This window comes from Bos javanicus, chromosome 1, assembly GCF_032452875.1.
Source record: "Bos javanicus breed banteng chromosome 1, ARS-OSU_banteng_1.0, whole genome shotgun sequence".
Lineage (NCBI taxonomy): Eukaryota > Metazoa > Chordata > Mammalia > Artiodactyla > Bovidae > Bos > Bos javanicus.
In genome coordinates, this window is record NC_083868.1 from 116,779,394 (window position 1) to 116,801,478 (window position 22,085).

Genomic DNA, 22,085 nt, shown 5'->3' on the forward strand with positions numbered 1-22,085 from the left:
ACATATCGTAACTAATTCTAAGTGGGAAAATGGGCAGCCTGGATGCACAGGGAAGCTTGCTTACATTAGGCAAAAGGGCACAGTCTCTCCTGGTGATAGAGACAGCTGGGGAATTATGATCCCTTTTAATGTAAGCGATGAGCCTCAGTTATAAACAATACTGCCATGGTTTTAATTATTTGAATAAAGGTTATTGATTTATCAAAAAAAATATAGACATAATTATCTAGGTGAAGAGAAGCATGGAGAATAAAGGAACTAGATCTTCATCTTCCACATCAACAGACACACATGGAAGACAAGAACTTTCAGTTACAACAGGCACATAGGGATTGATACCCCAAAGTAGTAGCTAAAAAAGTGATTGAGGGAGCCACTGGGGCACACAATAAGGGCAAGATTTTTTTATAAGTTTTATAACATTGATTAAAGTACATAAATGCATAACTCCAACAAAAAAAAAACTTTTTAATTAGCTTAATTTGAATTACCAACAAAAAGAGTTCAAAATTAAAAGGATGTTTATATTTCTTAGACTAGGAAAACAAAGAAGGGAATACAGTAGAGGTCCTCATTCATTTACAACCATGTCCTTGTCTCTGAAAGATCTTGTCTTCTCATTGAGATGGAGTCTTAGGAGACAGGGTGCCCAAGAAGTGCAAACAGGTAAGGTGCCAAGCCAAGGAAACCAACCTGGCCATGTGAGATGAGAGAGGACACCGAAAAATATCGTGCCCTCCAGCCCAACAGGCCAGGTGAATGCATGAGTAACACACAGGGAGCATCAACAAAAGACTCTCCTTTCCTGAGGAGAGGGCCATTACTATCAGCAATTCAGTAGAAGGTTATACACACTGTCAGGAGTGGCCTAATCAAAACTCAAATTAAGCACCATAGGGATAACCATTCATTCATTTTTAGGGGGAAGATAAGGAAAAGCTCCGCAGGTGGTGGAGTCTGGCCTGTGTTTTAAGAAATGCACAAGAGGTCAACAGGTAGAGATGGAAGGAAGGGGCCAATCCAGCAAACCTGAACAAAGTCAGTGGTGGAAGAAGAGATGATGTGTTTGGAAAAGGGACACAGTCAAAGCCAGGCAACTTTAGGGAGTGTGTGGAGAGGAGTGGGTGCCTCCTGGGACAGAGAGTTATTTCAGTGGTTACTGGGACAGTGCAAAACTACAGACACGATCAATTAAAATACTGTAAAAGGGTGTGTGCCTCTTAAATTATCTGGTGTATAGGACATCCTCCTAGTTTAAACTGTTCTTTTCACACTGGACACACTTAAATCCCAGACACTGACATTTATCTCATTGTTCAGGGATACTGTCGTACCTCCAGGTTTCCCCAAGTGCTCACCTTTGCTCTTCCCTTATAATTTCCCAAAAGTGTGGAATTCTTAAGACTCAGAGGTTTGAGTTTCATCTACCTCCGGTTCTCCCTTCAGCTTACAAAACAGAACCATTATAAAGGTACAAGTTCCTTTAAAAAAGAAATTCCCCCCCTTTAGCATTCTCATGTAGCTCTTGTTAGTTTTAACACTGCAATCATTATTTAATCCCATAAAACTGAACCAGCTTTGATGTGCACAGCCACAAGTACTGGTTTTGGTTATTAAAAAAAAAAAAATATGCTCTTGGCTCAAGGTTTCATTGTAATTGAGCTAGTTCTAGCAGTTACTGGATTACAAACAAACAAACCTATTCCTGCATGTCAAACTGAGTATTTTAAAAAGTCAGTTTATTTTTATATCATGGATCTCAAGCCTTCAAAAATAAAAGCAAACACATTAACTTTTACTCTGGCCTTTATCGATGTTTAGAAGTCTCCTTTATGAAACATACCAAACATTGTAAGTAAAACTTCGAAGGAAAGAACAGATTCCCAGAGGAAGGGTGGCCAAACTGTGTCTGAACCTGGGTTCCCACAGGTCTGAGAAATACTCAGGAGAATCAAACTGAGACAAGTTTACTCAACAGCCATGCAGTTACTTTAATTAAAAGATTAAACACATAAAATCTGTAATTTCAAAGTCATTCTACTTAGAGGAAAGATAAATATTTGATTTTTAAGGCGATGCCATGTCAGTGCAAATCAGATATAATAAATAGAGCAGATGGTACACAGATATAATAAAATTTCAGACATGAGTTATCATCTCCGCTTTTCAAAACAACAAAAGAAATTTGAAGACTTTTTTTTTAATGGAGAAAAGAAAAAAAGTGAAATTCAAAAATACTGTTCAGCATTTGTTTTTCAAGGAGTCACTACAGAGTGAGCTCCCAGCCCTGAGCAGTGGGAGTGGCACCCCCAGCTCCATCCCCAGAACTACACTTAGCTTCTCAGCATGAAGCTGTGAACTGGGTCTGGGAGCATCTGGGCTTTATTTCAATTCATGTGCATCCATTAGAAAGATCTACTTCTACTCCATTAGCAAAACAACTACTTCTGCTTGGTTGACTACTCCAAAGCCTTTGACTGGGTGGATAACAACAAACAGTGGGAAATTCTTCAAGAGATGCAAATACCAGATCGCCTTACCTGTCTCCTGAGAAACCTGTATGCAGGTCATGAAGCAAGGCTTAGAACCAGACATGGAATAACAAACTGGTTCAAAATTGGGAAAGGAGTACGTCACCCTGCTTATTTAATTTATATGCAGAATACATCATGCAAAATGCCAGGCTAGATGAAGAACAATCTGGAATCAAGATTGATTGCCGGGAGAAATATCGATAATCTCAGATATGCAGATGACACCACCCTTATGGCAGAAAGTGAAGAGGAACTAAAGAGCCTCTTGATGAAGATGAAAGAGGAGAGTGAAAAAGCGGGCTTAAAACTCAACATTCAAAAAATGAAGATCGTGACATCTGTTCCCATCACTTCATGAGAGATAGATGGGGAAACAATGACAGACTGGATTTTTTGGGCTCCAAAATCACTGCAGATGGTGACTGCAGCCATAAAATTAAAAGACGCTTGCTCCTTGGAAGAAAAGCTATGACAAACCTAGACAGCATATTAAAAAGCAGAGACATTACTTGGCTAACAAAGGTCCATAAAATGAAAGCTATGGCTTTCCCCAGTAGTAGTGTATGGATGTGAGAGTTGGACGATAAAGAAAGCTGAGCGCCGAAGAATTGATGCTTTTGAACTGTGGTGTTGGAGAAGACTCCTGAGAGTCCCTTGGACTGCAAGGAGATCAAGTGAAGTGAGGAGAAGTCACTCAGTCATGTCTGACTCTTTGAGACCCTGTGGACTGTAGCCTACCAGGCTCCTCTGTCCATGGGATTTTCCAGGCAAGAATACTGGAATGGATTGCCATTTCCTTCTCCAGGAGAACTTCCCAACCCAGGGATTGAACCCGGGTCATTGTAGGCAGATGCTTTACCGTCTGAGCCACCAGGAAGTCCCAAGGAGATCAAACCAGTCATACAGCATCAGGTCTGACGGATTAAACACCATGAACTTATCAGTGATAAGGAGCCATAAAAAGGACACAGGCATGCTAGGATTTTACAAAGATCCTACTCATGGGCGACTAGACGGCAGCTATTATGGGTGGGGAAAAGACTGGAGGCAGGGTGTACAGGCCAAAAATGACCTTGAGTTTGGTGAGAATCATAGATAAGAAATATTTAGGTATTAAAAAAAAAAAAACAGATTTTGGTGATTGACCGGATAGTTATGAGACAGTGAAGCAGAATTTAATGTTTTATAGCGCTTGAGTGATCCATGGACAGCAGTACCAAATAAAAGGGACTTAAGGTCAACTGGGGCTTTCAGAGGTTTTGTTTCATTTTGATAATGATAATATACATATCTGATGATGAGCATGCTGTCTAAGGACAAAGGGAAAAGAAACTGGTAAAGTAAGTAAAGCTGATGATCTCGGTCCAAAACTGGCTGAGTCTGAAATGGACAGTGTATGGGAGATCCAGGCTCTTCCTTCAGGGAGACGTTTCATGACTGCATTAAACCAGAGGACTATGCAAGAAAAGTAAAGGACCCCTGGCAACAATCTGTTAAATAAGCAACAATCCAGAAATTAGCCACCTGGGCTTCTCAGGTGCACCAGTGGTAAAAAAATAAAAATAAAAATAAAAAAAATCTGCATGCCAATGCAGGACACACAAGAGAGTTGGGTTCATCCCTGAGTTGGGAACACGGTTGGAGGAGGCCATGATAACCCACTCCAGTATTCTTGCCTGGAGAATCCTATGGACAGAGAAGCCTTTGTGAGCCCTGGGGTCACAAAGAGTCGGACACGACTTAAGTGACTTAGCATTCACTAGCACTCAGAAATTAGAGACAAATAGGGTACTCACTTGAAGAAAAATTAGGAGGCTCAACAGCACCAAGTCCAGATTGGGGATGTGTAAGCCTAATACCTGGAGTAGAATGGGCACCAGCAGGCATCATGTTCCCGCCCCCCAAAACAGGGTGAGGCTAGAGAGGAAAATCACTCAGGCTCAAAGGAGACAGCTTTGAGGTCCTTTCAATCTCTCATCTCATTTGATAATAATCTTTCCCTTTGCTGGTCAAGACACTCCAGTAAACACGCACTTACTGAGTCTCCCCACTCCTTCCCCCTGGCACCGAAAATGGGAAATGTTCTTGTCTGGTTTACTCTCAAATATTTTCTCAGTTTTCCAACACTTTTCAAGGAGTTAGTGAGGCCGTGTGAATTACAACTTGGAAATACGTCCCAATACATTCAGAAGCTATTCTTACAACAGCCTCACAGCCAAAGGTCACAGCCAGGCATGGGAAAGATCCTGCCTCCTCCTGCTAGCTGAAGCTCTCACTTACCAGGTCAGTTGCACTCGCTCACGTTCACTCTTGCTCACTGGCCCTCACTCTCTCTGTCTCTGCATCTGTTTGTCCGTCTCTCTCTTGGTACCCAGTTTCATACCGGTTACTGTTTGGTCGAGCCTGGATCACTTGTCACCCTAAACACAAATCAGATTGAACTCACACAAGCACAGAGGAAAGAGCTAGGCTCCAGAGAGGACTGGACATCTGTGGTACTTGACGTTCAAGTCCTTGGCGAGATGTCAACATTTCATAGAGCACTTTAAATGTTTTGTTTGAGCGCTAATGCAGCATTCCCCACTGGTCAACAGCAGGAGCCCAGGCAGAAAGCAAAGCAGATTTCCTTCAACATCAGATGTTACACCCAGTGGCTGAGCCAGTCTTGCCTTCCGAAACCACAAGAGACTGGATAAACTGGTAAGTAAAAAAGTCCATCCAAGGCAGAGTGTATTTAAAGGATATTTGTGGTGCCACTGTAAAATGGCACTTTGGTGCTTATCATGTCCTAGATTCCTTTTTATAATAGACAGGGTGACAGATTTACAGGTGAGATTTTACTTTTCCAGGTTCAAAGACTAAACTAAGTCCAATTAATTTTTCTCTGTAAATGTTCTTTTTAATTGCATGAAGCAGGATTTTCTTTCAAGACCTTATGCACAGGCTTTCGTGAACTCCTGTTTTAGAAACTTTATCTTATTGCTTGTAAAATATAAGACAATGTTGTGTGTATCTGGATAGTGAGTTAAAATCAGTTTTGGAAATGGTAAAGAGCACAAATACAGCTGGGTTATGATGTAATCCTCAGAGCTGAGGGAATCCAGTAAAGAACTAAAATACTGCAGGAGAAAAAAAACAGGTTTGGTGTAAGAGCACAAAAGGCCACAACCTCACTAAAAACTGAAACCAAACATGAAATACTTCATGCAAGCAAGCATTTTAAGTCTTCTCTGAAGCGCTAAATGCCTGGGCTACCTGTGTGGATCTAAGGGTGAGTCCCATTTGATTTTCAAAGGAAAGAAATGGGAATTTTAAGAGCCTCAGTTGCTGTTTTAGCTTTTACTATATGTCTCAGAAGTTGTTGCTTTTTATTTAATCGAGTGTTTATTATAAACTCCCACACATGAAATATTTTCTACTTTGAAACTCCTCACATTAATAATAATTTACATTCCCCAGAGAGTATTAAAAGTGTTACACAGAATCCCTCAAAATAATTCAAATATTTTACTAATGACTTCCTTTCTAAAGAAACTGAATTGCATAGATTCTTTCCTCACAAAATCTGTTATTTGCTTTTCGGTATGAATTTCTCACACAAATTTCCTTTTATTTATTTTTCCTCTTTAATTCAATAAAGGACGAAAAAATTATTTTTAATGGAGGATAACTACTTCACAATATTGTATTTGTTTCTGCTATACAACAATTTGAATTAGTTATATGTATACACGTAACCCTCCTCCTTGAGCCTCCCTCCCACTGCCTCCATTCCACCATCTAAGCTGTAACAGAGCACTGAGCTGAGAGCCCTGTGTTACACAGCGGCTTTCCACTAGCCATTTTACACGTTAGTGTATATATATGTCAATGCTGTTCTCTCGATCTGTCCCACCCTCTCCTTCCCCTGCTGTGTCCACAAGTCCATTCTCTACATCTACGTCTCTACTTCTTTCCTGCAAAAAGGTCATCAGTACCAGTTTTTCTAGATTCTATATATATGAGTGAATGTATTATATTTGTTTTCTCTTTCTGACTTCCGTCTGCACGACAGACTCTAAGTACATCCACCTCACTACAACTGACTCAATTTCATTTCTTTTTTATGGCTAAGTAATATCCCATTGTATGTATGTACCATTTCTTCTTTACCCTTCCATCTGTTAATCAACATCTAGGTTTCTTCCATGTCCTGGCTATTATAAAACCTACTTCAGTAAACATGGGATACGTGTATCTTTATGAATTATGGTTTTCTCAAGGTATCTGTCTAGTAGTGAGTTTGCTGTTTCTGATGGTAGTTTTATTCCTAGTTTTCTCACTAGGAATACTCTTCATACCTTTTTAACTAGGAACACTCTTTAACTAGGAATACCCACCATACTCTTCTCCCTAGTGGTTGCATCAATTTACATTCCCGCCAACAATCCAGGGGAGTTCCCTTTTCTACACATCCTCTTTAGCATATATTGTTTGTAGACTTTTTGATGATGGCCATTCTGATCCGAGTGAGGTGGTATCTCATTGTAGTTTTGATTTGAATTCCCCTAAGATCATGGCATGTGGTCCCACCACTTCATGGGAAATAGATGGGGAAAGAGTGTAAAGTGTCAGACTTTATTTTGGGGGGCTCCAAAATCACTGCAGATGGTGACTGCACCCATGAAATTAAAAGACGCTTACTCCTTGGAAGGAAAGTTATGACCAACCTAGATAGTATATTCAAAAGCAGAGACATTACTTTGCCAACAAAGGTCCATCTAGTCAAGGCTATGGTTTTTCCAGTAGTCATGTATGGATGTGACAGTCGGACTGTGAAGAAGGCTGAGAGCTGAAGAATTGATGCTTTTGAAGTGTGGTGTTGGAGAAGACTCTTGAGAGTCCCTTGGACTGCAAGGAGATCCAACCAGTCCATTCTAAAGGAGATCAGTCCTGGGTGTTCTTTGGAAGGAATGATGCTAAAGCTGAAACTCCAGTACTTTGGCCACCTCATGCAAAGAGTTGACTCAATGGAAAAGACTCTGATGCTGGGAGGGATTGGGGACAGGAGGAAAAGGGGACGACAGAGGATGAGATGGCTGGATGGCATCACAGACTCGATGGACATGAGTTTGAGTGAACTCCGGGAGTTGATAATGGACAGGGAGGCCTGGTGTGCTGCAATTCATGGGGTTGCAAAGAGTCGGACACAACTGAGCGACTGAACTGAGTGACTGAACTGAACAGTGAGTGATGGTGAGCATCCTTTCATGTGTTTATTGGCCACTTATATGTCTTCTTCCGAGAAATGTCTGTTTAGGTCTTCCTCTTATTTTTTTATTGGGTTGTCTGTTTTCTGTTATTGAGCTGCATGAGCTGCTTGCACATTTTGGAGATTAATCCTTGGTTAGTTGCTTCATTCGCAATTATTTTCTCCCATTCTGAAGACTGTCTTTTCATTTTATAGTTCCCTTTGCTATGCAAAAGCTTTTAAGCTTAATTAGGTCCCATTTGTTTATTTTTGGTTTTATTTCCATTACTTTAGGAGGTAGGTCAAAGAGGCTCTTGCTGCAATTTATGTTCAGAGAGTGTTCTGCCTATGTTTTCCTCTAGGAGTTTTAGAGTTTCTGATCTTACATGTAAGTCTTTAGTCCACTTTGAGTTTCTTTTTGTGTATGGTGTTAGGAAAAGTGTTCTAATTTCATTGTTTTAGATGTAGCTGTTCAGTTTTCCAAGCACCACTTACTGAAGAGATCGTCTTTTCTCCACTGTATATTCTTGCCTCCTCTGTCGAAGATAAGGTGCCCACAGACGTATGTGTTTATCTCTGGGCTTTCTATTTTGCACCATTTATCTATATTTCTGTTTTTGTGTCAGTACCATACTGTCCTGATGACTGTAGCTCTGTAGTATAGTTTGAGGCCAAGAAGATTAATTCCTCCAGCTCCATTTTGCTTTCTCAAGATTGCTCTGGCTAGTCAAGGTCTTTTTTATTTCAATCCAAATTGTAAAATTTTTTGTTCTAGTTCTGTGAAAAATGCCACTGGTAATATGATAGGGATTGCACTGAATATGTAGAGTGCTTTAGGTAGTATAGTCATTTTCACAGTATTGATTCTTCCAATCCAAGAATATATCTCTCCATCTGTTTGTGTCATCTTTGATTTCTCTCATCAGCATCTTATAGTTTTCTGCATACAGATTCTTTTGTTTCCTTAGGTAGGTTTATTCCTAGATTTTTTTTTTTTTTGATGCAGTGGTGAATGGGATTGTTTCCTTTATTTCTCTGACTTTTCTTTGTTATAACAAGGCAAGGTATTTCTGTGCATTAATTTTGCATCCTGCAACTTTATTAAATTCGTTGATAAGCTCTAATAATTTTCTGGTGGCATCTTTAGGGTTTTCTATGTATAGTATCATGTCATCTACAAGCAGTGATTGCTTTACTTCTTCTTTTCCAATCTGGATTCATTAATTTTTTCCTCTCTGGTAGCCATGGCTAGGACCTCCAAAACTATGCTGAATAACAGTGATGAGAGTAGGCATCCTTGTCTTGTTTCTGATGTTAAGAGGAAATACTTCGTTCCTCACCACTGACAATAATGTTTGTTGCAGGCTTGCTATACATGGCCTTTATTATATTGAGGTAGGTTCCTTCTATGCCACTTACCGGAGACTTTTTTAAATAGATGTTGAGAACTATCAAAAGCTTTGTCTGCATCTATCGAGATTACCGTATGGTTTTTAATCTTTCAATTAGTTAATACAGTGTGTCACATGGATCAGTGTGCATAAACTGAAGAATCCTTGCATCCCTGGATAAACCCCACTTAATCATGGTGTATGATCCTTTTAATATGTGGGTGGATTCTGTGTGCTAATATTTTGTTGAAGATCTTTGCATCTATGTTCAGTGACACTGGCCTGTAATTATCTCTTTCTGTGATATTTTTGTCTGGTTTTGCTATCAAGGTGATGGTGGCCACCTTGAATGAGTTGCTAATCTGCCCCTATTCTCACATGTACTTGCCTCCAGTGTCCACGGCTGCCAGAGTTAAGAGCATTTTCTGTTGTGGGAACACATTGTCCTTTCATATAATCCACAGACACAGTCTACTTAGTTGACCTTGTGGATTTAATCTGCAGCTTGTGCAGGTGATGGAAAGGATTTTGATGCTCTTCCTCAGTCATTCCGCCCCTGGAGCTCAATTGTGATTTTATCTACACGTGGGCCACGCACGGGAGCCTGCTCCTGAGGCTGCCCTAGAGGACCTGAGTCTGCCCTAACCTCTACACGCGGGCCACCCACAGGAGCCTGCTCCTGAGTCTGCCCCAGTGAGGACCAAAAACAGAGGTGGCATAGCTGCTTGGATCCTGAGGGCCCTGGAAACACCAGGTGCACAGGGAGGCCAGAAGCCATGGGTTCAAGGGATACAGCTCTATTAGGAGCTTTTTCTAGCCTCCAGCAGCAGGCACACAAGAGGCAACCTTGGGTGGTCCTTCTCTATTGCTGGGCTGCTGTGGGGAGAGAGGTTACAGTGGTGGCTCCACCCCTTGCGAGTGGCTCAGCAATAGTGCCCTGCTTCCAATGCCGTCAAGATTTCCTCCAAAGGCATTCCCTGTTGCGGATTTCCTTCCTCCTGTTCCCTCAGACCATCTCCCTACAATCAATAGCAGTCCTCACCCTAGGATTGCTCTCCAATCCCCATGCTCCACCTCGAGCCCCTGTGTGCACTGGTGGACATGAGTCCAGTCCGGGGTACATAGGCCTGTGGCAGACTGTCCGTGTGGTTCTCACTCTATGCAGACTATCACAGATCAGCTGCTTCACTCTCCTCTGATTCTTCAAATGCTTGCCTTCTGTTCGAACCGATTTCCCTGGAATTCAGCAATCTCTCCCCTGCTTTAGCTCCCCAACCCCGGGGTGCAAGTCTGGTCCTCCTTGCTCTCCTCCTCCTCCTCACTTCTTTCATCCTACCCAGTCATGTGTGGATTCGTATAGTCCTTTCTGGTGATCAAGGCTCCTAGTAGTATTCAGCCAGTGTTCTGTGAGAACTATTGCATCTCCAAGTGTTGTCTAGAGGTGTCTGTGGAGACAGATGCACTCCATTCCACCTGCTCCTCTGCCATCTTAGACCCAATTCCTAATGTCTTATAAGTTTTTATTTCCATCTTGATTGAGTCTTCTGATTTCTTCCTCTGAGATTTCATGTAACACTATTAAATATCAAGCATTGGTACCATTTTAAGCTTAATTCGTGGATGGAAAGACCAAAGTATATAACTTGTGAAACTTATTCTATTGCTTGTTTTTCTAGAAAGTTGGGTAGTAAATTCCATAGAATCTAAATTAATAATTTTAAAACTTAGTTCATTTTTAACATCCATTCCAGTTTATTTCCCAGTACAAAAAAAAAAAAAAACATCTTTTGCTAAGGAGCTCCATTTTCTGGTGAGATTGTAAGAATACTTCAAATGAAATAAGGCAGAGGTTTAGAGTATATTTTGCCAATGACAATCAGTTTCCCCCTCTGCCATCAGAAACTTCAGAAATCACTAAATTTAGTACTTGCTGTAAGTTGTGACTTCCTTCTTCATAAATTACTCTTTAAAGGAGTCTTCCCTAATTCAGTTTTATACCTATCACTTCCCTGCCAGTTTTCTCCACTTAAAGAAAGCATTCACAGGAGAAAATCTATCCACCTATATATATAAACCTTTAGACATAAAGGTAGATCTCACACTTAACACAATTAAAAAGAAGAGACTGGCATTTGCAACTAATTCTTCTTTCCTCCATTTGGGCCAACTGTCTGCATCAACTCATTCTGGGAAAAAATGCTCCATGGCCTTCAGCACTTCTTCAACAGAAAACATTTCACTGGCTACTAGGCAGCATTCACACGGTCATCAGATAGTTTGAGAAAGAAAATCCATAATAAAAGTTTAATTTGTAAAACATAACCAAGATCAAGGCTCACTGACTTTTGGTCCTATGCCCTTTTACACAACTATATAGATTTTCACTGTTCATGCATAATTTTACTAAAGACTATTTTAAATAAATCTGCATTAACCATATGAAATTGACATTTTTTGCACATAAAATATAATCAAATATTAGCAATTTTATATGACTCAATCTAATAAAAAAGAAAAGTGTTAGAAGGTAGCTCCAACAATCAAAGGGTGAGGGAAACATCACTAATAACAACCTACATAATTCAAAATCACTGTGGATTTTGAATGCAGATAATTTGACGGTTACTGCAGCCATGAAAGTAAAGGGTGCTTGCTCCTTGGAAGGAAAGCTATGACAAACCTAGACAACATATTACAAAGCAGAGACGTTATTTTGCCAACAAAGGTCCATATAGTCAAAGCTATGGTGAATTTCCAGTAGTTTTTCATGTATGGTTGTAAGAGCTGGACCATAAAGAAGGCTGAGCACCATATAACTGATGCCTCTGAATTGTGGTCGTGGTGAAGACTCTTGAGAGTACCTTGGACTGCAAGGAGATCAAACCAGTCAATCCTAAAAGAAATCGTTGGAAAGACTGAATATTCTTTAGAAGGACTGATGCTGAAGATCCAATACTTTGGCCACCTGATGCGAACATTTAACTCCTTGGAAAAGACCTTGATGCTGGGAAGGACTGAAGACAAAAGGAGAAGAGGGCAACAGAGTTTGAGATGGTTAGATAGCATCACTGACTCAGTGGAATTGAGCATACTCCGGGAGACAGTGGTGGACAGAGGAGCCTGGCATGCTGCAGTTCATAGGATCACAAAGACTCAGACACAACTTTGCGACTGAATAACAAAAAACAACACATAATTCCTATACACTAGTGAGATTTAGGGACTTCCCTGATGGCTCAGACGGTAAAGTGTCTGCCTACAATGCAAGAGATCCAGGTTCAGTCCCTGGGTCAGGAAGATCACCTGGAGAAGGAAATGGAAACCCACTCCAGTATTCTTGCTTGGAAAATCCCATGGATGGAGGAACCTGGTAGGCTACAGTCCATGGGGTCACAAAGAGTCGGACACGACTGAGCAACTTCCCTTTCACTTTTCACTTTCATGCATTGGAGAAGGAAATGGCAACCCCCTCCAGTGTTCTTGCCTGGAGAATCCCAAGGACAGGGGAGCCTGGTGGGCTTCCGTCTCTGGGGTCGCACAGAGTCTGACACGACTGAAGTGACTTAGCAGCAGCAGCAGGACTTCTAATTCGGAGAAGGCGATGGCACCCACTCCAGTACTCTTGCCTGGAAAATCCCATGGGCAGAGTAGCCTGGTAGGCTGCAGTCCATGGGGTCGCTAAGAGTCGGACACGACTGAGCGACTTCACTTTCACTTTTCACTTTCATGCATTGGAGAAGGAAATGGCAACCCACTCCAGTGTTCTTGCCTGGAGAATCCCAGGGACAGAGGAGCCTAGTTGGCTGCCGTCTATGGGGTCACACAGATTCGGACATGACTGAAACGACTTAGCAGCAGCAGCAGCAGGACTTCTAATTATCCGTACAAGTACTCTGTTTTTAAAGCCTCTGCACAGATTCTGCTATCAAAAGTGGATATTTCCAGCAGCCAAATTACACTGGGAAAGAACTTCTATCATTGGCTCTGTTTTACTGATTAGGAAACTGGAGTCCAGAGAGCTTTGGTGATTCAAACAGGATAACACAGCTAATAAAGTCCAAGGGTTGAACTTAAAAGGAAAAAGTCAAAATGCCCCATCCTGTCTCTGACCTAAGGAGATAAACAAGTCCAATAAGAATTGTGATTTATACACAAATAAAAGCTGAAGATGCAAGAGTATGTGGGACTGCTCTTCACCTTAACTAGGTACTTACACAATAATGGCAATAATCACATTGTATAAAACAGTCAATATTATTGGGACCCAGGTTTTTAGAGAGGAAATTTTCCACCGTCGAAAAAGCAGGCACTTTTCAGAGAAACAGCTGAATTTGAATCTACTGTGGGCTTGGGCTACATTTTGTTTTTTAGTTCCTTTGCCTCTGTGATCCACCTCTGCTCCATCACAATAAAGCTATCACCCCGAAGAACTACTAAATCAATAAGACAGGCCAGTCCCTGGTACCTTAGGAGCTACTCAATAAAAAAGGAGCTCCTCCCTCCTCCTTGCTAGTAACTTACTAAGTTAGAGGGATTCCTGTCAAGAGTAAAATCCCACAGGAAATTGCTTGGATTCCCACAGTCATCGGGCCAAGTAAGAAATCATAAAATAAGGGGAAATGAATACTTCTCTCAATTTATCTCCTATCATTCCAACAGAAAACTGGGCACTGCGTCAGTATCTTAGTAGTAAGTACCTATCAACAGGTCCACTGGCCACTAACTAACTGTAACCAGTTAGTGACCACTGTAAACAAGCAGACCAGTCCCTCCAGCCCAGATCAGCAGGTCTGACAGCTGTGGGGCGTGGAGATCCAGGTCAGGGCCCATGAGCCCCACAGGTGATGGTCTTACACAGAAAGGGGTGGGAGGAACTAATGAAAGGTATTATTTGCTTAATTCATGTTTGATGGATGGATGGACAATCAAACAAATTAACAACCCTATCAAAAATCTCAAAAGAAAAGAAAAATGAAAGATATCTGATGAGCAGGAGTTACAATGATAGGCAGAAGTTATATACATTTTTCATTTAGTCACTCTCCATAAAGATCTGGTGTCTTTTTTTGTTTTGGGATTTACAGACAGTCCATATATGGGATGGATTAAGAGCTGACATAATAAAATAAGCAAACTAAACCCCCAAAAAAAACCTTATTAGAAAATAGAGTAAAATATATTTTAGCCAAGAATTGTCAAACTTTGGTCTCAAGAGCCTTTGAACACTACTGAGAAGCCCAAAGCTCGTTGTTATACCCAGCAATGTTTACTATATTAGAAATTTTAATTGTGAAATTCATAAAATACTTTTAATTTGTTTTAAAAATAGCATTAAATGGTAACATGAAAAATACATTTCTGTAAAAAGTAATTATATTTCCCTAAAAGTTTTGTGAAGAAAATAGCATGATTCTACATTTTTGCTCATCTCTTTAACATCTGGCCTAAGACAGTTAAATTCTCCCATCCACATCTGCATTGGATGAATTTCAAAATGTAGTTTTAGTTAAAATGTACTGAAGAAAATCTAGTTTCACATAGATATATTCTAACAGGACAAGGAAGAAGCATTTTTGTAGCCTTCTGGATTTTCTTCTTTGGTGGTAGCGGTGGTGGTGCAGTCACTAAGTCGTGTCCGACTCTTGCGCCCCATGGACTGTAGCCCGCCAGGCTCCTGTCCATGGGGATCTCCAGGCAAGAATACTGGATTGGGGTGCCATTTCCTTCTCCACCCTCTTTGGTACCACATCAAAACTCAAAAAAGCAGCAGTTTCTTAAAGGCTGTTTGCAAAGGAGAAACTAAATCCATATCAATGAACATTTTTGTTACATTAAAAATCCTTTAGTATAATTTAGTCTTTGAAGAAATCTTTTACCACTGCTAGATTTTATATCATATAATCATTGGTCATTTGGAGAGATACATTTATCCGGAACTTTGAAGTATACTTTTCATTACACAGTATCAAAAACCAGTATTTACAGTGGCACTGATCTCATTCTAAGTACTGGAAAGTACTGCTATTTTTTTTCCTTGACTTGAAGGAGCATTCCATTCGATTTTGAGAAAATGTCCACCAAATACCCAAGTATGAACTGCTAGAGTTTGTGTATTATTCTTTCCAGTAAAAATGGTGTTCCATGAAGAAAGCACCTAATTTAGCTCATAACCCACTCTCAAGTGTTGTTCCTCTAGACAACTATCATATACAGCAGAAGTGCTTTGTGAACTATTCTTATAATGCCATTTAATTTGTCAAATGGACAATACATATTACATTATCACAGTCATTCTAAAGTGAACTTAACTTTTTCTGTTTTGTAGGGGTTTTTTTTTTCCTATTATTTTATTTTTTTGCTGTGCTGGGTCTTTCGCTGCACACAGGATGCCTGTGTGCAGGCATCCTCCAGTTGCAGCGAGCAGGGGCTACTCTTCATTGTGGTGTGTGGGCTTCTCATTGTAGTGGCTTCTCTTGCTGCGGAGCACAGGCTCTAGACACACAGGCTTCAGCAGTTGTGGCACGAGGGCTCAATAGTTGCAGCTCCCAGCTCTAGAGCACAGGCCCAACTGCTGTGGCACACAGGCTTAGGTGCTCCACGGCATGTAGGATCTTCCTTCCTAGATCAAGGAAGTTCCTTGCATTGCAAGGTGGATTCTTAACCACTAGACCACCAAGGAAGCCCCATATGTTGTTGGCTTTTTTTGTTGTTTACTAAGGTTGCATGCCAGTAAGTTACAAAATGACTACAGGACACAACTGGGTACATGGCCTTCAAGTGTGCTGAGGTATCAGCAGGTTTGTTTTACACATTGCGTCTTTTGCACCATTAGTACATTTACTAATGTACACCATTAGTACATTAGTAAATCTGAGAATAGGAAATGAGGATTGGTATCCACAGAGAATTTGCAATCACTCTGGGATATTGTTTGACATCATTGTCTATAGTTTAACATTCATATATCTATGATTCAATAATTAAATACCTAGATTTATGCACACAAGAAGCTCTTTCACATGTTCATCCAAAGACATGAAGGATATATACCTTGGCATGGTTCAAAAGGGCAAAACCCTGGAAACGTGAACACAGGAAGCTGAATGGTCAGACACAGGAAGCTGAATGGTCTGAATGGTCAGACAGTGGAATGTTACAGTCACCAAAACAGATGATTTATAGCAACACTCAAATAACATGGACAATGCGTGGTGTGATAATATTTAAACCACTAAATGATTACATATGTTTCCTAAAGATCATAATTTCATACACACACATAAGCATACAACACACTTTTGGGAATATACATACATATAACAAAACACAATAAAACTAAACTGAGTAAATGAAAAAAATGAGGCTCAGGGTACATGGTGGCCAGAGAGACAGCATGTGGGAAGAAAGAGAATTCAGTTCCATGTATTAATAGCTTATTATTGTCAGTCTTGGCTTTTGTTTTGGTTAACAAGTTTGAAGGAAATTAATAATGTGATTAAGAATAATAAGATAAAAATTTTTACAGTCAACCTTGCATGAACCTTGCATCATAAGAATATGCCATAAACCAAAGACTATGGTTAATCCGATTTTATGCACCAATGATTTTAAAAGATATCTATACATTTTAACCTATTCAACACATAGAAAATATAAAACTCTGAGGTCCTCAACAGACTCTTCATTCAACAGTTGAGTCCTTTATTTGACCAAAGTTGTACAGATACAGTCATTCATAAATTCAGTAAATATCTAATGAACTTCTACTATATGCCTGGCACTAATTTAACAGTGAAGAAAAGAAGTAAGTTCTATTCTCATGAAGGCTACCTTTAAGAGGGTGGCACAGTAGGAAGAGGGAGGTGGAGGGATGATGGAGACAATAAATTGAAAAATAAGTTATCACTTTAAATAACGAAGATGGCTCTGAAGAAAATAAAGCATGTGAGGGGCTGGCGTGTGCTGGGTAGGTGCTCGGCTGTGTCAGGGGTCGTAAACCGGTAAGGCCTCACTGAGAAAGTGAGGTTTTAACAGAGACCAATATGAGGCACCACAGTAAGATGCTAGAGACAGACAACCACAGGCAGAGGTCAGGGCTCCGAGAACCTCTGCCCCATTGAGGTTCATCTTTATAGAGCTGAACTTCAGCATCACCGCGGAGACAGTGTGAAAGCAAATCTACCTGCATAGTCCTGCTCCTCCTATGCAGTTCCTGACAAAATCTGGTGGGTCATGTTTGTAGACCCTTGCCAATGCCTCTCCCCCTCTGCCCCCTCACCCCCAATTTACAAAGGAACAAAAGCTTTTCATGATTTATTTGAGACAGAGAAAAAACATGTATCTGCTCAGAGCTTTTCCTGACACTGGATGGCAGGCAAGGAAAAGCTCAAGGGAATAGCTGGGCAGTTAAGCTTTTGCTTTTCTTTTCAATTTTTGTTCCACTCAGCCAAAAAAATTAAAGAGTGAAATAACTGTTTTATGACACATACTGGTTTACTTGTCAAAGGCAACCAATATCTGCAACCTTGCGTGCTCTACACCCCCACCCCATATGCACAAACTGCCTGCACTTTGGCACAAGCTGATCATGTCAGGGACGTTCAAGAGACAGGAAGTTTGCTGACACTTTTGCTGCTGCAGGCTGGGCAGGTTCATATTATAGGTTAAAAAAAAAAAAAACGCCATATAGCTGAAGAAAGGCCTCTGCTGTCCACCAGGAGAGCAATTGTGGGCCCTGGCTAAGGACTTCGGGGTAGTAATAATCCAAGTTATGCTGACATTACACCTGCCAGGCATCCCTCAGCCATCCACTGGGATGGGGTAGGGGATGAAACCAAGGAAAGAGCATACAGGTAAGATGCTACAGTCACTGAGGGCTTGAAAGACCTGGGTTTCAATTGCAGGTGCTCTGGTTACTATCTCAGAACTCGCTCAAGCTACTAAGCTCCCTTACATAGCATTCTTCCTATGTAAAGTAAGGATGTCTTCATTCATCAGAAATTCATTCAACTCCTATTATGATCCATTTGCTGAGCTAGACAAAAATACGAAGCTCTCTCTCCATTCAGTGGAACACACAAGCTAATAAAGACAAGACTTTTCAACAAGAAACAATACTCCATAGTCGTTACAGCTTTAGAATAACACTCTCAGTTCTACAACATACTTGTTCTTACAACTTAGATAAGTTATTCAAGCTCTCTAGACCTCAGTTTCCTCAACTGTAATATGGGATTTCTCTTATCAGGAGGATTTTAAAAAGCACAGCTGTAGTTCATTCATTTTCACTGCTACACAAAATTCCACTAAAATTTTAAACTCATTCTCCTGTCAATAACCAGTTGCTATTTCTACACTTTGGCCATTACAAGTAATGTTTCTATGAGCATCTTCTTGTATATCCTTGGAATGCTTCTGGGAGAGATTCTTCTAGAACATATACTTAGGAATTAAAATGCTCAGCTAAAGGGTGAATGAACGTTCATCTTTTCCAACTATTTCCAAGCCTTTCCAAAGATTCCAATTCCTTTAGAAACAATAATGCTGAGCTGGGGATAAAAAAGAAAAAAAAAGTCCTGGAAGACTACACAAACCATGAACCATGAACAATTTTTTAATGGAATCTATGTTCATATAGATTTAAATCAAGATGGGAAATAAACGACACAAAATTCAAGACAGAGTTCTCTCCCAGTGGAGAAAGGCACAGCCCAGGGGGAATGAGAAGGGAAAAGTTGGCATACCCGGTAAGGCTCTGGCTCTCAAGTCAATGCTGTGTTCTTTTTATGTGCTTTAGCTTCTTTGCATAAATTCTTTTCAAAATATCAAATATTCCTTTGACAAGAATAAGACTCTTTACCATTTGAGCCACAAGGGAATCCCTTGAAAAGAATAAGTATTTTTAAAAGCAGTTAGCATTGCCTGTATCTGATACATAGGTAAAGTTCCGAGTAACTGGCAATTATTGCCGTAAAATGTGAAGAGAGTAGAAACAGATGACAAGACTGTTTCTAGATGACAACCCAGGACTGCAGGAAATGGAGGTGCTCAGCGGAGAGCTGGGTGAGGAGGCTGCTCAGACACCAGAACCACAAGGACTCTGGGCTCTAAGAGGGCAGGACCCCCAATACCAAGAACACTGCCTCATAGAAGGTGCCAAAAGCATTATGTGAGAGATGAAGGGAAAAGTCTGTCTTACAGATGACAGTCTTAAACAATATTCTAAACAAAGATTACTTTGGCTTAGAAGAAGCGGGGAGAATGAGAAAAGATGGCCAGGAACAGAGTAAAAAACACCAATTTCAGGGCAGGCAGAGAAACTCCCAAAGGTGACTGAGAAGAAAAGGTAAGGAAGGTAGAGATGTCTAAGAACTGCTTGCTTCCACCCCATCCCATCTGTTTGTTTTTCATGATACTAATTTATTTAGAGGTTCTGAGCTGGCTCTTTTATAGAATAATCATGCTCTGAATCTGTCCAATTGTTTATCCATGATTAGCTTTTTAACAAGGTATGTTGTATACATCTGAGTTATATTGGGGGGGTGAATATCAAATTATTCCATTTTTGGTAAGTTCAATCATTCAGTGACTGTCAGATATCCCTACTGAAAAGGTATAATTTTTCCTTTGTTATTCTACGTGATCTGAGAGTGATGCTTGTAGACCAGAATATCCTGTTCTCCTAGAAACTTTTGCTGACTTTTAACAAACCTTGAAGATTGTTGCCTGCATCCGTTATTATGCTGAGATTGAAAACTGGTTTCTTTCTATCATTCCTTCTACCTTTTCTAGTTGACATTCTCCTGTGAAGACATTCTCTTGTCTTCATCCTCCCTTTTTTATCTATATTTTTAATAGTACTAGCAACTCTTGAATTTGGTTTGCTTTCAAAAGTGTTTTCATCTATTACCGTTATTCTTATTGACATACAAATTGTTGAATTTAGAAGTGCCACCAAGTCAGCTCTCATGTCCTTTTTTCCCCTCCTTAACATTTCCTTGTTAGTCTGAGTACCTTGCTTTTTGCCGGCAAGGTATCAACTCACTTTTCCCTGTGCCTAATTTGAAATCAGTCATTTCCCCAAGGAGGCTTGGTCCCTTTTAGTGGGCAGTGATACTCAGAAACAAGATAAGCTCACTGATATTGGGGCTCATTCTTTGCCACCTACAGAAGGTTTCTACTTTTGTTATGTGAGGTTGGAAAAGGCTTGAGCAAGTTTATAGCTATGAGGGTGTCACAACTTCAAGAGAACTTCTGCAGGTTTATACCTTGAAAGAAAATAGTCTAAAGACAGACACAGATCTTGAATACAAAAGAGGAAAGCAATAATGTATGGATAAAGATTAGAAGTCAGGGAAGGCTACATTAAAGAAAAAAACAGTATAGAGAAAATAAAACTGATCCTTGTCCAAGTAGGTCATGAACATGAAATGCAATTCATGGTACAGATGGAAAGGAACACTTCTAATTATCAGATTTTGTACAGTTCAGACAACTACATCTGAGGCAGTGATGAAATGGCAACTAATAGCTCCCACAGGGTATGGCAAGATGTAAGATAGCTCTCTCAAAACATGTAAGACTGATTCAAATTGAAATCCATATGAAAAGTGAAATAATCACTAATGGATTATTGAAAGAGGACATTTACATTCAACAATGGATCCCACTGGGAAGGGCCTAGAACTCAAAAAGAAAAGGTCTTCCATTCCATATGCACTCTGAGCACCATCTTTAAGCTGCATGAAAATGCATCTTTCACATTTAAGTCCTACTTATTTTCAAGTGAATTATAGTTGCTCCATTGTCACTATTGTGTTTAACAAAATACAAATTCATTTAAAGAATTTTCCCAATTCATAACAATACATTTTATTGAATCAAAATTTACTGACTTTCTCTAACAGGCAGGAAGTACTTGAATTTTAGGCTTTAAAGTGTATAAGAATCACTTCTCTGTAGTATTTCTATTCCCACTTAAGAGTCCTGGATATTTATATTCTTTTCCTTTGGATATGTAAGCCTGAATCTTGAACAAACATAAACATAAACATATTCATCTAAGACATGAAAGCAGTTGGTTTCTCAGAATTAAAAATCTGTTCCCCAGCCCCCTAGCAAAGGGGCATGTGTTAAGGCCGCCCTAAGCCCAAAGATCTGAAGATCTGAGTACAGCACGCCTGACTGAGAAACATCATCTCAGTGAAGCAAAAAGAGGTCAGAGATTCATTTCCTTGTCTGGCCCCCAGGGAACAGAAACACATATTCCAAAACAATGCTGCAGAAGAACAGGCTGCAGGCAGAAGCAGGGGGGCGGCAGGGAGAGGGAGAGTCAGGAATCGTGACGTCTCCATTTAATTCCAGAGAAGGAATCAGCCCCCCGAACTCTGGAGATAGGAGTTTCATAGCTTTACATCACTCTCATCAAAGATGCAGGCCTGCGTGGACTGCCAAGTAGGAGCATGCAATGCTTTGGACTTCACCCTTACTCCCTCAGAGTGAAGGGAAACCCTCACTTACTTAGAGTGCCACTTTCCATTACTAGAACCCAGGGACCATAGAACGCACAGCCTTCCCCCAGCCACCCCTAGGCAAACACTCCTGGGCCAGACTCCCCGGAGAGGTGCGGAGCACTCGGAAACGGATCTACAGTGTCTCCTAGAGCCCTGCATTGGTGCAGAAAAACCACCTCACATAAATGTGGGGAAGTAGGGCACATGTGGGGCCCAGCCCAGGGGAAGTCCTGGCCCACTGCGAGTCCCAGAGACGTCAGATCCAATTCTGCTGTCAGCTGAGTCACTCACTCTCTGAACCCCCACTGGTCCCTCTGAGTCACACACTGCCAGGCACCAGGTCTTATAGGAATAGAAACCCTATGCAGTAGCAACTACTACCTCTCCTTTTAGATGTAAACACAGAAACCAGGAGGCA

At 40.6% G+C, this 22,085-nt stretch overlaps 2 protein-coding genes across 18 annotated transcripts in view; one reads left to right on the forward strand and one right to left on the reverse strand.

Moving 5' to 3' along the window:
- MED12L (mediator complex subunit 12L) overlaps positions 1-22,085 on the reverse strand; it is a 363,490-nt gene that overhangs the window by 188,723 nt on the left and 152,682 nt on the right. The window lies entirely within an intron of this gene.
- The window catches only part of P2RY14 (purinergic receptor P2Y14), a 65,646-nt gene that overhangs the window by 27,923 nt on the left and 15,638 nt on the right, over positions 1-22,085 (forward strand). For 2 of the 9 annotated variants that reach the window (XM_061418831.1, XM_061418821.1), the window contains exon 1: positions 4,828-5,234. The exons of 2 other annotated variants lie outside the window; for them this stretch is intronic. The gene's annotated coding sequence lies outside the window, so the exon portion shown is untranslated. 5 more of the 9 variants (XM_061418794.1, XM_061418804.1, XM_061418846.1 and 2 more) reach the window with 5 other exon arrangements.